The 15607-nt window shown below is 44.3% G+C and overlaps 1 protein-coding gene across 3 annotated transcripts in view; it reads right to left on the bottom strand.

Annotated features, from left to right (window-relative positions):
• The window catches only part of TTLL4 (tubulin tyrosine ligase like 4), a 49486-nt gene extending 40169 nt beyond the window's left edge, over nt 1-9317 (bottom strand). For all 3 annotated transcript variants that reach the window (XM_044303575.1, XM_044303577.1, XM_044303576.1), the window contains exon 1: nt 9195-9317. The gene's annotated coding sequence lies outside the window, so the exon portion shown is untranslated. The remainder of the gene's footprint in view (nt 1-9194) is intronic.
• Between the last annotated feature and the right edge of the window lie 6290 nt (nt 9318-15607).

Raw genomic sequence — 15607 nt, 5'->3', positions numbered from 1 at the left:
GCGGAATACTCACTCGTGTGAAAGGGGCCCAATTATGATACAGGCTATAGCTACTAGAGAGGGGTCGGGGATCCAGGGAGTTATTCTGATGCCTGATTGGAGTCAGGAAGGAATTTATTTCCCCTTTAAGTGGAGAAAATTGGCTTCTGCCTCACAGGAGTTTTTTTTGCCTTCCTCTGGATCAACTTGCAGGATAACAGGCCGAACTGGATGGACAGAGGGCTTTTTTCAGCCTTACTATGTAGGACTGTTAAATGGTGTGCGCTCTGTACACGTGCTGAACCAGCAAGGAAAACTTTTAGGCTGGAGTCACACTGCGTCATTGGCGTTTTATCATATAGTTTATTGCCATTTATTCGGACACTTTCCCACAGACATGTCCAAAAGAGAAAAAAATAAAAAATAATGTCTGAAAAAGCACCAAACAAACGTGTGACCCGTCTCTTCTTGACATGGTCGTGCCTTTAAACCACTGGCAGCGCTTCCTCCCATTGCAAACACCACATATCCACCGGTGGAATTTTAGCACTGTGTGAACAGGCCCTAAAAAAGGTACCTACAGATGGTGTTGATTTATGTGCAGAAAGTTCACATGAAATCTGCACCAAAAAATAATTTTTAGCCGTTCTGTCACAAAGGGTTAACTGTTTGTCTAGCTGCATGACTGGTACATTTTACTTTCACTTTGTGCTGTCATCTAATAAACCTTATCTATACATTACTAAAAGGTCAAACACTTATTTAAGCCACATTCTTATCAGTAACATAAGGACTGAGCTATAATGAGTGTTTATAAAAAGGTCAGAGAGCAGAGATAAGGAGCCCGTCAGCTCCCCAACTGACGGAGAGAAAATTCAGAACCAGCTACTAAATAAACTCAAAGCTGTGCAGGGACAACGGCTCAACAGGTTTTTAATAAAGACCAACTGAAGTAATGATTTTAGCACAAAATGAGTACAATGCAATAATAAAAAAATAAAATAAAAGATTGCCACCTTTAAAAAGGCACACGGATGCGGGTGAGCGCACACAAGATCGCTTAAATTTCGAGACATGATTTGGGAATTCTCGTACACTTTGCTGGTACTGCACTACGTTGCTGTTCTGCGTGGGGAGGAGGGGGGGGGGGGGGAATGCATCTATTCCGCAACATGTGCAGGTGGCCTAGGGGGTTCTACAGTTTATAAAACCCATTTTCATAGATCCTAGTGGGAAATTGAGTAAACAGAAGGGGTGCCCTCCTTCAGGACACTCATCTCTTGGCCCAAGGTGGAGAGAGGTTACAAAGAGCATTGTATGACCTGTCCTGTATAACATTGATATGAATGAGAACAGTGTCCTTTATCCCCCCTGTGGTGGCGCTGCAGAGAAATAGAAGGTTTACACATCGATCCCCAGCAATCAACTGTAATCTAAGAAGGAACACACTATGGGGCACATTTATCAAGCTCATTTATTTTTTGGGGTGCAAAAAACAAGTGTATTGGCAACATTTGCTTTTATTTGCGCCTCATTTATTATCCTTTCATAAATCAGGTTTGGTCTTTTGGTTAAGTCTGACCCCTAAGTGGTTGTTTTCTTGCACGACAGATTTATAAATCACCAAGACTGGTCTAGTGTGCGCATTAAATTGTGGTGCAGGAGAGCTGAAATTAGGCGCACGTCTCCATTAAAGTACGCCAGCCCTGGGGTGGAGTAGAAATAAGAGATGTTTTTATGAGTAAATTAGGCGCACCTACATAAATGGGTTGGAAAACTTTTAAGACTTCTGAATTAGGGCCCTTGCCCACGATCGTATGCCCTCCGAGATATACAGTCCGTGAGCGGGCCATATGTCCGGTAGCGGCATTGATCGTGCCCATGGGAGCACACAGCATCATAGATTACAATGATGCTGTGCGCATCGGGCTGCCCGCGGGACTATTGTCCTGTAATCATAAGATCATTTGAGTGCGGGACAACAGTCCCACAGGCAACCCGATGTGGACAGTAACCTATGACGCTGTGCGCTCCCCTGCGCACGATCAATTTTGCGCCGAGACATACGACCAGCTCACGGACTGTATATCTCAGAGGGCATACGGTCATGTGCAAGGACCCTCACACAGGTGAGATTTCCGCATGAGTGCAATGCGTGAAGTGAACGCATTGCACACGCACTGAATCCGGACCCATTCATTTCTATGGGGCTGTGCAGATGAGCGGTGATTTTCACGCGTCACTTGTGCGTTGCGTGAAAATCGCAGCATGCTCCTCTTTGTGCGTTTTCCACCCAACGCAGGCCCCATAGAAGTGAATGGGGCTGCGTGAAAATTGCAAGCAAGTGCGGATGCGGTGCGATTTTCACGCATGGTTGCTAGGAGACGATCGGGATGGGGACCCGATCATCATTATTTTCCCTTATAACATGGTTATAAGGAAAAATAATAGCATTCTTAATACAGAATGCATAGTACAATAGGGCTGGAGGGGGTTACATTTTTTATTTTTTTAACTCACCTCATCCACTTGATCGCGCAGCCCGGCTTCTCTTCCGTCTTCATTTTTTCTGTGCACAGGAAAAGGATCTGTGGTGACATCACTACGCTCATCACATGGTCCGTCACATGATCCATCACTGTGGTAAAAGATCATGATGGACCATGTGGTGAGCGCAGTGACGTCATTAAAAGGTCCTTTTCCTACTGCACAGCAAAGATGAAGACAGAAGAGAAGCCGGGCTGCGCGAACAAGTAGATTAAAGGCGAGTTAAATTATTTTACTTTTTTTTTAACCCCTGCAGCCCTATTGTACTATGCATTCTGTATTAAGAATGCTATTATTTTCCCTTATAACCATGTTATAAGGGAAAATACAATCTACATGACACCTAACCCAAACCCGAACTTCTGTGAAGAAGTTCGGGTACCAAACATGCCGACACTATAGTAAATGTGCCCCTTGGTTACAGACTTTCAAGAAACAGACAAATTAGGGTACTTTCACACTTGCGTTTTTCTTTTCCGGCATAGAGTTCCGTCCTAGGGGCTCTATCCCGAAAAAGAACTGATCAGGAATATCCCCATGCATTCTGAATGGAGAGTAATCCGTTCAGGATGTCTTCAGTTCAGTCTTTTTGACTGATCAGGCAAAAGATAAAACCGCAGCATGCTACTGTTTTATCTCCGGCCCAAAAAAATACTTGCCCGAATGCTGGATCCAGCATTTTTTTCCCCTCATAGAAATGTATTAGTGCTGGGCCCGGCATTCAAAATACCAGAATGCTGGATCCGTTTTTCCGGATGACACCGGGAAGACGGATACGGCATTTCAATGCATTTTTCTAACTGATCAGTCTTACAAATACCATCAGTTGGCATACTTTTTGCCGGATCAACTGCTTGCTGGTTCACTCTGCCGCAAGTGTTAAGTTAGCAAGTGTCCACAGCAACCGGGAAATTGCTCCATAAGAATATCCAATAGAGGTAAGAAACACACACACTGGATATAGGTGCACAAAGAAAAGCCGCTCTGTGAAACGTGAGGCTCAGTCTGATAGGTAATGAAGTCACAGGGCTGTGAACATGGAAACCGGAGGACAATTATCCCAGAAATTAGTGAGAGTACACAAAGCCCAGCTCAACAGAACACTAATTAATTCTTTCCTCCGCTTCTAACATATTAATGAGGGTGGATTTCTACTCGGCGGATTAAATGTCTGACTGCCGTTCACTCAGGGATCCCACGTCGCCCTTTCCCGCTCGTCTCAAAATCGGATCCAATATTAAAAAAATCCTTGCGGGTGAAGGCATGAAGTGGATTCATAAGCTTTAGGCCTCACTCACACAAACGTATTTTGCTTTCATATCGTGTGCTGTCCACATCGGTATGTCCGTTCCGTAGCCACGCAAAAAATAGAGCATGTCCGTGTCAGTTTTGCCGAAAAAAAAACAAAAAAAAACAAAAAAAAAAAAAACACCACACAACACACACGATGCAACACGGATGTGACATGGACAGGCTGCAAAACACATATGGTCGTGTGCATGTAGCCTTACTAGAATAAAAGTCTCCAGGCTGTATTCACGGTTTTGCAAGTCTATAACTGCAATGTCTGAACAAAGCGTTATCCACATCTAATGATCACGAGAACGTGTGTCCACCAGGAGATGGGTAGAGCACACAACGCCACTCTCAACGATAGTCTACAGGAAATTTCACAAAAACTGATCTGATTGGCACAATCAGACACTACTAATGGACACTCGATAAGGCCTCATGTACACGACCGTATGTATTTTTGCAGTCCTCCAATTGTGGATCTGCAAAATAGGGCCGTAGGCTGCGCCATCTCCGCATTTTTTGGGTCCATGGTCCTCATTTTGCAACCTAGTACATATTCTTTTTGCAAAACAGATATGAACGCGGAAAGCAGATGGCTCATCCATCTGCTTTCTGCATCCGTAAGCCCGTTCCGAAAAAAGATATATGTTCGCAGAATGTGGGTCAAGGGTCCTCGAAAAATAAACGCGAACTGCACATGGACTTCATCCGTATTTAGCGGATCCGTGATTTGTGAACTGCTAGACTAATACGGTCACATGCATAAAGCCTGTGTCTATTGATAGAATACTCAAGTTGTCCGTCCCAAAAAAAATAAGCCCAGTAGACGCTGCACTAAGTGCTGCTCGTTCCTCTGACTCAGCACGTTCCGTTCAGGCCGCTGACCGGCTCAGATCCAGCTGTTACTCCTGACGCGACCTCACTGGTATTCCAGCAGCTTCCTGCAACCACCCAGCTCGGCCGCCAGCAGAACACGGCTCTGGGTGTGAAGTGGCAAAACCAGATCCTTGCTGGAATTAAAGCTTTACAATAGCTTAGGCTGTCCAGCTGAACCAGTGTCAGTCTTATAATGGGAGCCCTCCCTGCCCCCGCGCACAGCGAGCTGCCGAGATATGTCCGCAGGAATCCGTGCAATGCGCCAATTAGGAAAACGAAAAGAATGGAAAGCGGAGAGTTTCGTTTAACCAAACATGAGACCTAATACAGCACTGCGTCATTAAAGGGACAGCGCCTGACATTGTCTGAGCCATATTACTCCATGGATACAGATCGACAAGGCTGTGGCCCCATGGTGACCGTACACTTTACAAAGCTGCCAATTATCTCCCCCCCCCCCCCCACATACATATGGGGCTCAGCCTAGAATGTGTTTTCTGAATAGGGAGAGATGAGCAAACTGCTGTCAAATTTGGCCGGAACCTCAGAAATCTGCAAATTCTGCAATGTTTGCCTAAAAGCCAGCTTTATTACTACTGTTGGGAGAGGGTTCAGTATAGAACAGAGCTGAGGAAATTCCAGACGACACTTTGCCAATGGGACTGTAAAATCACCTACATTTTTTAGATTGGTGCGACACAAAGTCCACTTGTCTCCAGGATATGTGCAACTGGTTCCTAAAGTCCTTCATCCTTAGGCCTCAAAAGACAGCCGCTTGGTCCTGTGAGTCCTGGCCACTAGACTCACAGCTGTGCCACATTACAGCAGTCTGAACTAGTCAAGAGCTGCACTCACTATTCTGCTGGTGCAGTCACTGTGTACATACATTACTAATCCTGAGCCATGTCCTGTACACTCCAGAGCTGCACTCACTAATAGTCTGGTTGTTACTAGAAACAGCTTGTTACATGGGTAGACCGTTCCATAAGCTCGGGCAGCCCCTGTAAATGTGATAAAACAACTAGTCAGACTCCTATTTTCTCCCCTGATGCTTCCAGCGCTGCACTATGGTCCTTCTCGCTGCTGACAACCTCTTCCTGGCTACAACGGTGATGTTGGGAGAGGTCACTATACAGCCAATCATTGGTCTCAGCAGTATACAGGGCGTCACCACTGCAGCCAAGGAAACCAAACAGCAGCGGGAAGCAAGGGGCGACTATTTTGATATTTTATCCCCTTCATAAGAGCTGCTAGGGCTATGACCGAGTCAGACACCACCTATAACCGTAAGAAAATACGATCCGGCATCGGTGTAAAATCCAGGTACAACTGTATTCCTTGTTCGCAGCAATACACACACAGGGGAGAGGACAGTGGCAAAACTTTTTGGATACCTTCAACACCTTTAACCCCTTACTGACCGTCCACCATAAATTTACAGAGGAAGTCCGGTATTTAAATAGGGCCCGTGCTCATGAGCTAGTAACGATAACTAGTCCTGCAAAAAACAAGGCTGGGAATAACCAAACTCTGGGAAGGCTGGGAATAACCAAAAAAATAATACATAAAAAAAAAAAAAAAAAAAAAAAAAAAAAAATGAAAAATGACCTGGCCCTGAAGGAGTTAAATTGAAAAACACAAGCCCATCAGACTGCAGCACCAGAAGAGAAGCTCTTGAAGCCTTCCACTAATCCTACTGCGCTGCGCTGACATTAACCATGCGGTTCCGTTACTTCCTCCACGATCTCCAGGCAATCCTTGTGATAATCTTATGTGGACATAGGCCGTGTCCACTGACAACCATCTCCCGTGTTCCTGACAACGGCTGATAACGGGCTCATGTTCTGTATTTGCGCAGGGTGTCAGAACATACACTGACATGCGTCTCCACAACGTGACCAGAGCGACCTGAACAAGGTGGCTCAGTTCTATCCCCTACAAAAGGTCTTTTCACAGGATCCCAAAAACCACAACCCACCCGGGGGGGGGGGGGGGGGGGGGGTGACGCCCCAGGGAACAGAACGCAGCCCTGTAGAGAGAGTACAGACCATCACGGTGTGACAGAAAAAAAAAATTTAATAAAAAATGTGGACAGCACACAGATGTCATAAGCGTGCTGGCCGCATCCGTACGGCTGTTCTGCTAATTATTGAGCGTCCTGTTCTTGTCTGTTTTGCTGACAAAAATAGGTATGTCTACAATAGAGCCCAAAGAAAGTGCAGGATGCACACGGCCGGTATCCGTATTTTGCGTTTCCGCTGTTTGAGTCCTTACTTAAAAAAAGGCTTGAGTATTTGGAGAGGGCGAAGGGCAGTTGAGAACATCGTTACGCCAAGAAATGCTTCCGATGTATAGAGTAAATGCTCGACCTCCACATAAATAACTGTGTGCCATAAGCCATTCGCTGATTTACATTGGGGGGGAAAAAAAAAAAAAAAAAAAAAAAAAAAAAAGCATGAAAGCAGAGCCGACAACACCTTTCTATACAAAAAAATTTTTACACCAACATATACCAGCCAGGCGTACACTTTTGGAATAAGTCGCGCTCAATATAAGCTATGGATAAAGTTGGCGCATACAGAAAAGATATAATACAAATATTGTAAGACCGTGGCCTTACTGACTGCCTCCTAGAAGATTAATAATATCTGACGAGGATGTATCTGTCCACCCAGCTTTCCTAGAGTCCCGAACGGCAGATCTGCCTAGTGATTCTCTAATGCAGTGTTTCCCAACCAGTGTGCCTCCAGCTGTTGCAAAACTACAACTCCCAGCATGCCCGCACAGCCAAAGGCTGTCCAGGCATGCTGGGAGTGGTAGTTTTGCAACAGCTGGAGGCACACTGGTTGGGAAACACTGCTCTAATAGAGAGCAGAGGGTAAAATAAATCAGCGATTGGCTGCAGTAGTCATGTGATCAAGAAGGATAACATCAGCGCTTCCGATTCAGCGGAGACAGAAGCCGTGGGTGCTGGAACAGTGGAATAATCAAAAAGGTGTAGCCAGAGCCCATCGACTGTAATGGCAGCATGTTTGTTTTGGGGGGCCTGGCGGAACCTCCGCACTTGTGCCAGAAACAGACTGGATCCCTGCCAGTTCTTTTATAGTCAATAGAACCTTCAGCCATTTCTGGCTATGCTGGATACGATGAACGCCAGCGGACCGTCCCGGCAGTTTTAACAATAGTGTGAAACATAGCCTTGATCATGTTTTTGTGGAGCACACCACTGGCATATCGTCCTGTAGAAAAAGGTGATGTGAAAAATGCCTGAAAAACACAAAAAATACCAAGAGCCCCTAACGCTACGTCTCTGAAAATAAACCACAAAGACAAAAAATGCCACCTAATGATCAAAACAACAAACAGGAGAAAAAAAATAAAATAAAATAAAAATGATTTGTTTTATTTGTGTGTCCCAACAAGTTTCATATTTCCGCTAACACCTGGAGCTGGCGTTTTTACTGTGAAAAACACTGCAAGAAAAAAAACACCTTAAAAACTTGCGTAAAGCACAGTCAAGGGGGTTTCCTAGTACACAGATAGCAATGTCCTATCTTGGGGACAGGTCATCAATATCAGATCCGTCTGACACCCGGCTCCCCTGCCGATCAGTCACCGGACGCAGCAATCCAGACAACGCGCAGTGGCTTTACCGCCATACTGCAGCTCTGCACACAGCCATACGCCGGTGGATGGAGCCTTCTGTATACTGTAGGGGTTTCTGCCGCGGATGCAAGACGCGACCCATCTGATAACGTTAGGTCCATCCGTATCTGTCCTGAAACCCTTTGAATGCTAGGAGTTGTCGTTTTGCAGCAGTTGGAGGAGGAACACTTGTTTAAAGAACCTCGAAAGGATTATTCATTAGACTTGTTTCTGCGGATGCGGAGCGGACTGCACAGAGTCCTACTGAGGGGGGCAACGGGAGCATTGGCTGTTAGACTGAACTGGACCCCCATACACCATAATTCAGGCAAAATTACAAAAATAAAATAAAAAATAAAAACACAACAACAACATCAGCAAACTTCTAGCTCCGAGTCCTGCCCAGGTCTACGTTCAACCCAATACCGCGGCCTTGCGATGTGCACTAACCGGCCCCAGTGCACCGAGCCCCGAACCCAAACAGATGTGTGACATGCTGCGAGAACATATTGTGGCTGAACATGCTGGGAGTCGTAGTCCCTTAGTCATTTGGAATCCACCTCTGCAGCAACATTTCCTGAAGTGCCTCAAGTACTACAACTCCCACCAAAACAAATAAAACTGTCAGCACTGCCAAAGTCACCCTTATAACACAGGCTGCCCAACTACAAGGCCCAGCATGCACTGACATATACATGACAGGCGGTGAGCGGCAGTAAGCACAGTCACATGACTGGAAACATGGTTCTGCTGCGGCCCAATTCCCCGCCATTATAACCCAGGGACCCCAAGAAAAATGCCGGAACGCAAAGCCCTTGTACTGTCCGGGTCACCCCGCGTCTATGACTCACCGACACCACAGAGCAGCGAGGACCCGCGCCGCCCGGAACCTCACACTCTGCACTCCACCCGCCGATCCCGGGCTTGGCGGCCTCCCCTCTCCTAGCAACCACGCAACTTGAGCTTAAAAAGCGCCCTACGTCATTTCCGGCTCCAGCCGCTCAGTAGCCAATGGAATCCGAACAAGGTCATGTGATTGGGCGTGGTCGATGACTTACGAGGCGCCATCTGGAGACCATCTTTGTGCTCTGCATGAAGAGCGGCCATGTTGGTACTCCCCGTTAACTCCGCGTTTATGGAGGATGAAGTCGGCGGAAGCGTTCGCTTGCGGTGCCTGCCACATGAAAGACACGTTCTGCCTGCGTGTGATGTGTGAGCCGAGTCATTAATACACAGTGTCAGACATAGCAGAGCCTGCTGCTCTGTGGTGTCACAAAAATAATAATAATAATAATAATATATATATATATATATATATATAGATCCATAAAAGAAGTTTCAGGCAGCACTCCTGTCGTTTTACTCAGCCGTAGCTGTGTGGTGCCGGCGGTGGTCCCTCGATTCGAGACGTAAAACAATGAAGAAAATCCGCAGCACTCCTTGAAGTGTAGAAAAAATGTGTAGTTTTATTCACACATGTCAAATAAGACAACGTTTCGGTTCTCTCACAGAACCTTTTTCAAGTCAAGTGAACATAAAGTGCATAAGTGCTAGTATAAATACATCATCACATTGTAATCAATTAGTCATCAACCAATACAAAATCAGTGCACTCCCATATTTAGGGCATGTTACAATTCATTCCTTCTCTCTCTGTGCCTAGATAGAGACTAATCACAGTGCTTCTCCATTCATGATTCACATTTACTACATACAAGTGCCAAAATTGCACTTTGCACTTTAATTTTGGCACTTGTATGTAGTAAATGTGAATCATGAATGGAGAAGCACTGTGATTAGTCTCTATCTAGGCACAGAGAGAGAAGGAATGAATTGTAACATGCCCTAAATATGGGAGTGCACTGATTTTGTATTGGTTGATGACTAATTGATTACAATGTGATGATGTATTTATACTAGCACTTATGCACTTTATGTTCACTTGACTTGAAAAAGGTTCTGTGAGAGAACCGAAACGTTGTCTTATTTGACATGTGTGAATAAAACTACACATTTTTTCTACACTTCAAGGAGTGCTGCGGATTTTCTTCATTATATATATATATATATATATATATACACACACGTGGTACACCGCCAATGAGGCCAGGTGAGGCGATCACCTCAGCGGCAAGAGGCGCCGTTTTAGTTTTTGCCTCAGGCAGCAGAAAGGCTAGGTGCACCCTGTATATACAGTACAGACCAAAAGTTTGGACCACCTTCTCATTCAAAGAGTGTTCTTTATTTTCATGACTATGAAAATTGTAGATTCACACTGAAGGCATCAAAACTATGAATTAACACATGTGGAATTATATACATAACAAAAAAGTGTGAAACAACTGAGAATATGTCATATTCTAGGTTCTTCAAAGTAGCCACCTTTTGCTTTGATTACTGCTTTGCACACTCTTGGCATTCTCTTGCTGAGCTTCAAGAGGTAGTCACCTGAAATGGTCTTCACTTCACAGGTGTGCCCTGTCAGGTGTAATAAGTGGGATTTCTTGCCTTATAAATGGGGTTGGGACCATCAGTTGCGTTGTGGAGAAGTCAGGTGGATACACAGCTGATAGTCCTACTGAATAGACTGTTAGAATTTGTATTATGGCAAGAAAAAAGCAGCTAAGTAAAGAAAAACGAGTGGCCATCATTACTTTAAGAAATGAAGGTCAGTCAGTCCGAAAAATTGGGAAAACTTTAAAAGTGTTCCCAAGTGCAGTCACAAAAACCATCAAGCACTACAAAGAAACTGGCTCACATGCGGACCGCCCCAGGAAAGGAAGACCAAGAGTCACCTCTGCTGCGGAGGATAAGTTCATCCGAGTCACCAGCCTCAGAAATCGCAGGTTAACAGAAGCTCAGATTAGAGACCAGGTCAATGCCACACAGAGTTCTAGCAGCAGACACATCTCTAGAACAACTGCTAAGAGGAGACTGTGTGAATCGGGCCTTCATGGTAGAATATCTGCTAGGAAACCACTGCTAAGGACAGGCAACAAGCAAAAGAGACTTGTTTGGGCTAAAGGCCAACAAGTGCTAAGCATCTCTGGGAACTCCTTCAAGACTGTTGGAAGACCATTTCAGGTGACTACCTCTGGAAGCTCATCAAGAGAATGCCAAGAGTGTGCAAAGCAGTAATCAAAGCAAAAGGTGGCTACTTTGAAGAACCTAGAATATGACATATTTTCAGTTGTTTCACACTTGTTTGTTATGTATATAATTCCACATGTGTTAATTCATAGTTTTGATGCCTTCAAGGAGAATCTACAATTTTCATAGTCATGAAAATAAAGAAAACTCTTTGAATGAGAAGCTGTGTCCAAACTTTTGGTCTGTACTGTATATGCAGTGTCAGACTGGGGTACCTAGGGACCACCAGTAAAATTTATTTTGGGGGCCCACTGTACGGATACATTCAAATATAATAAATAACCTAACAAGTTTTTTATATGAACACAGGCTGGTGGAGGTGCTGCACATTGAATATATGTATGTAGTGTACTAAATCTACTGTGTTATGTGCCACTTGGGCAGGGGGTGGGAGACTAGGGGCCCACCGTGCTCAGGGGCCCACCGGGGGATACCCCTGTGGGTCAGTCCGGGCCTGTATATATGACAATAATAAAAGTTGCACAGACTTCAAGGACATGAGCACAGGGTGGACAGGGCTCAGAGACCTGACAGTGCTCATCCTCTCATTGCAACAGGCAGCAATCATAATAATGGACATTTATCCGCAGAACATGTTTAAAAAGGACGAGGGATGAGCGAATCGACTTCAGATGCTTCATCCAAAGTTGATTTACATAAAACGTACTTTTAACACTGTATGGAGCGGGCGCTCTATACAGTACTGAAATGTATTGGGTCCAAAAAGCCAAAGTTATTACTTTGCGAAGTTGGGGGGGACACCCCTAACTTGTTACCGCCCCTCTGTACCCTTATTGCAGACTGCTAGCAATTCATTCATAACTTTTAATAGCAATAATAGAGGAATAAAACAACATAGATGCTCCAGAATTGTTATTACATGGGGAATGCATGAAGCTATTAAAACAGACATATCAGGAGAGGTGACAGGTCCTCATTAGGGATGAGCGAATCGACTTCGGACCCTATTAGGGTAATTTAACCTTCTCTATTTATAGTATCTTCTCCCACAATGCTGTGCGGTTTATAGCTTCTATTTGGACCTTTTGGATAGATTGTGGTTGGATCTCGGCTGAGTTCCTGGTGCTTCCATTGCTCTTTTGAAGTTAAGTCTTTCTTTTCCCTTTTGTATTTTGTTTGGGTTCTGTGTGTTGCATTTCCTTTTGTTTGTATTAGGCCTGAAGTAGACTCCTGTTCGTCCTTCCTTTTGGAGGAACAGGTAGTCTTGTTCCTGCCATTAGCACCAGGGTCCTATAGGGCTAGATAAGACTCTAGGTATTCCTGTGTATGAACTCACCTACCTCTGGGGTCTGTTCATACTAGTAGTCAGTCAGGATTTTTGTTAGGGTTTTCTCTAGGAGGTGTCCATCTTCCTTCCCTAGTTCTCAGTCCTGATTCCCTGTTCCCCCTTCCCCCTTCCCTCCTATGCTCGGTGTGGAGTTTCCCTCCCACACTGAAGCGTGGCATTATAAACTGGCAAAACCGTCATTGTTTGTGTGCAGCCATGGATCCTATTGCTCCTCTGGCGGGTCAGCTGCAGGGGCTATCTTTGGAGGTAACTGACCTCCACACAACCGTCTCGCAGATGCAGAGATCACAGGCCGTTGGTCCTGGTGGTGGAGACCAGGCCTGTCTGGAGCCTAAAGTTGCCCTCCCGGACAGATTTTTCTGGGGGATGTGATAATTTCATTTTGTTTAGAGAGGCGTGCAAACTGTATTTTAAGCTACGTCCACACTCATCTGGGGATGAGAAACAGCGGTCGGTGAGGTTATTTCCTTGCTTAAGGGGGATGCGCAGTCATGGGCTTTTTCTCTGCCTACCGGATCGCAGTCTCTCCGGTCAGTAGATGAACATTTCAAAGCTTTGGGTCTTATCTATGATGATCCGTTGGGACCTCTCTAGCTGAAAACAAGCTGCGGGGCCTTCGTCAGGGTGATTGTTCCGCTGAGATTTATTGCTGTGAGTTTAGGAGGCGGGCTACAGATACAGAGTGGAAGGATCCTGCCCTCCGTAGCCTGTTTTGTCAAGGGTTATCAGAGAGGCTGAAGGACGCTTTGGCCTTTCATGAAACCCCAGTGTCTCTGGAGGCTGCTATGTCTCTGGCTATACCCATTGATAGACGCCTGAGAGAGAGAGATGTAGGGGCCCCCACTCTCAGGACGTAGTGACGTACTGTCACATGTTGTATCGTCCTCCCCTGACACTTTGGGTGAAGATACTCCTGAGTTTATGTCTGGGGACAAACCCACGCATTTAGGGGGAGATACTCTTGGATCTGCTTTTAAGCATCCTGGTAATAGGAAGGGAGTGTGATTTTTTTGCGGACAGTAGGGACATTTGATCAGAGTATGTCCATACACTCAACAGCAAAAAGAAAAAATAGGGACATATAATTCCCATCTGCCTCTTGTAGGGGTGAGAGTCAGAAAATGTGCATTTGTCTTTGACTGGTAGTACCCGATTTCTCCTGACTGCTGAGGTGGCGCTAGATTAAAAAACTGTGGGGATTGAGGTGTTTATTGACAGCGGGGCCGGGGTGAACCTGATTGATGCTCAGTTTGTCCGTATGCACGGGTTGTCACCGAGTGCATTAGAAAAAAACATTTCCGTCTTAGGTTTTGGTTCTGCACCTCTAACTCAGAAGTGTTCATCTCGAGTGGTGCATGATATCAGATTAAGGGCTCATTCAGACAGCTGTATGCGGTCCACAAAAATGCGGATCTGCTTTTTTGCGGACAGTTCAGCATGTCCGCAAAAAAAAAAAAACGGATTGCATTCAGTTTTTTTGCTGACCCATAGACTTCAATGGGGACCTGTCCTGATTTTCACTGACAAGTACAGGACATGTTTCATTTCTTTTGATTAGCTGTGCAATGGAAGAAAAGGCACCATAGAAGTGAATGGACCAGCAAAAAAACGGATCCGCATTTTTGCTGACAGCTTACGGCCGTCTGAATGAGCCCTAAGAGTAGATGACTTTCATCAAGGAGTTCTCGTGTTTTGTATTGGAAGGTCTCCCTGCCCCGGTGGTTCTGGGTTTACCGTGGTTAACCCCTTTAGGACACAGCCTTATTTCATCTTAGGACCAGGCCATTTTTTGCAAATCTGACCAGTGTCACTTTAAGTGGTGATAACTTTAAAACGCTTTGACTAATCCAGGCCATTCTGAGATTGTTTTTTCGTCACATATTGTACTTCATGACACTGGTAAAATTAAGTAAAAATAAATATTATAGGAGCAGTATTATAGTAGTTATATTCTTGTACATATGAGGCAGTATTATAGTAGTTATATTCTTGTACATATGAGGCAGTATTATAGTAGTTATATTCTTGTACATAGGAGCAGTATTATAGTATATTCCTGTACATAGGAGGCAGTATTATAGTAGTTGTATTCTTGTACATAGGAGCAGTATTATAGTAGTTATATTCTTGTATATAGGAGCGGTACTATAGTAGTTATATTCTTGTACATAGGAGCAGTATTATAGTAGCTATATTCTTGTACATAGGAGCAGTATTATAGTAGCTATATTCTTGTACATAGGAGCAGTATTATAGTAGTTATATTCTTGTACATAGGAGCAGTATTATAGTATATTCTTGTACATAGGAGCAGTATTATAGTAGTTATATTCTTGTACATAGGAGGCAGTATTATAGTAGTTATATTCTTGTACATAGGAGCAGTAGTATAGTAGTTATATTCTTGTACATAGGAGCGGTATTATAGTAGTTATATTCTTGTATATAGGAGCGGTATTATAGTAGTTATATTCTTGTACACAGGAGCAGTATTATAGTAGTTATATTCTTGTACATAGGCGCAGTATTATAGTAGTTATATTCTTGTACACAGGAGCAGTATTATAGTGGTTATATTCTTGTACATAGGAGCAGTATTATAGTAGTTATATTCTTGTACATAGGAGCAGCATTATAGTAGTTATATTCCTGTACATAGGAGGCAGTATTATAGTAGTTGTATTCTTGTATATAGGAGCAGTATCATAGTAGTTATATTCTTGTACATAGGAGCAGTATTATAGCAGTTATATTCTTGTACATAGGAGCAGTTTTATAGTAATTTAATATTTTACTGTAATAAAC

This window comes from Bufo gargarizans, chromosome 8, assembly GCF_014858855.1.
Source record: "Bufo gargarizans isolate SCDJY-AF-19 chromosome 8, ASM1485885v1, whole genome shotgun sequence".
Lineage (NCBI taxonomy): Eukaryota > Metazoa > Chordata > Amphibia > Anura > Bufonidae > Bufo > Bufo gargarizans.
Note: the sequence above shows the minus strand (reverse complement) of the source record. Positions and strands in the feature narration are given on the sequence as shown.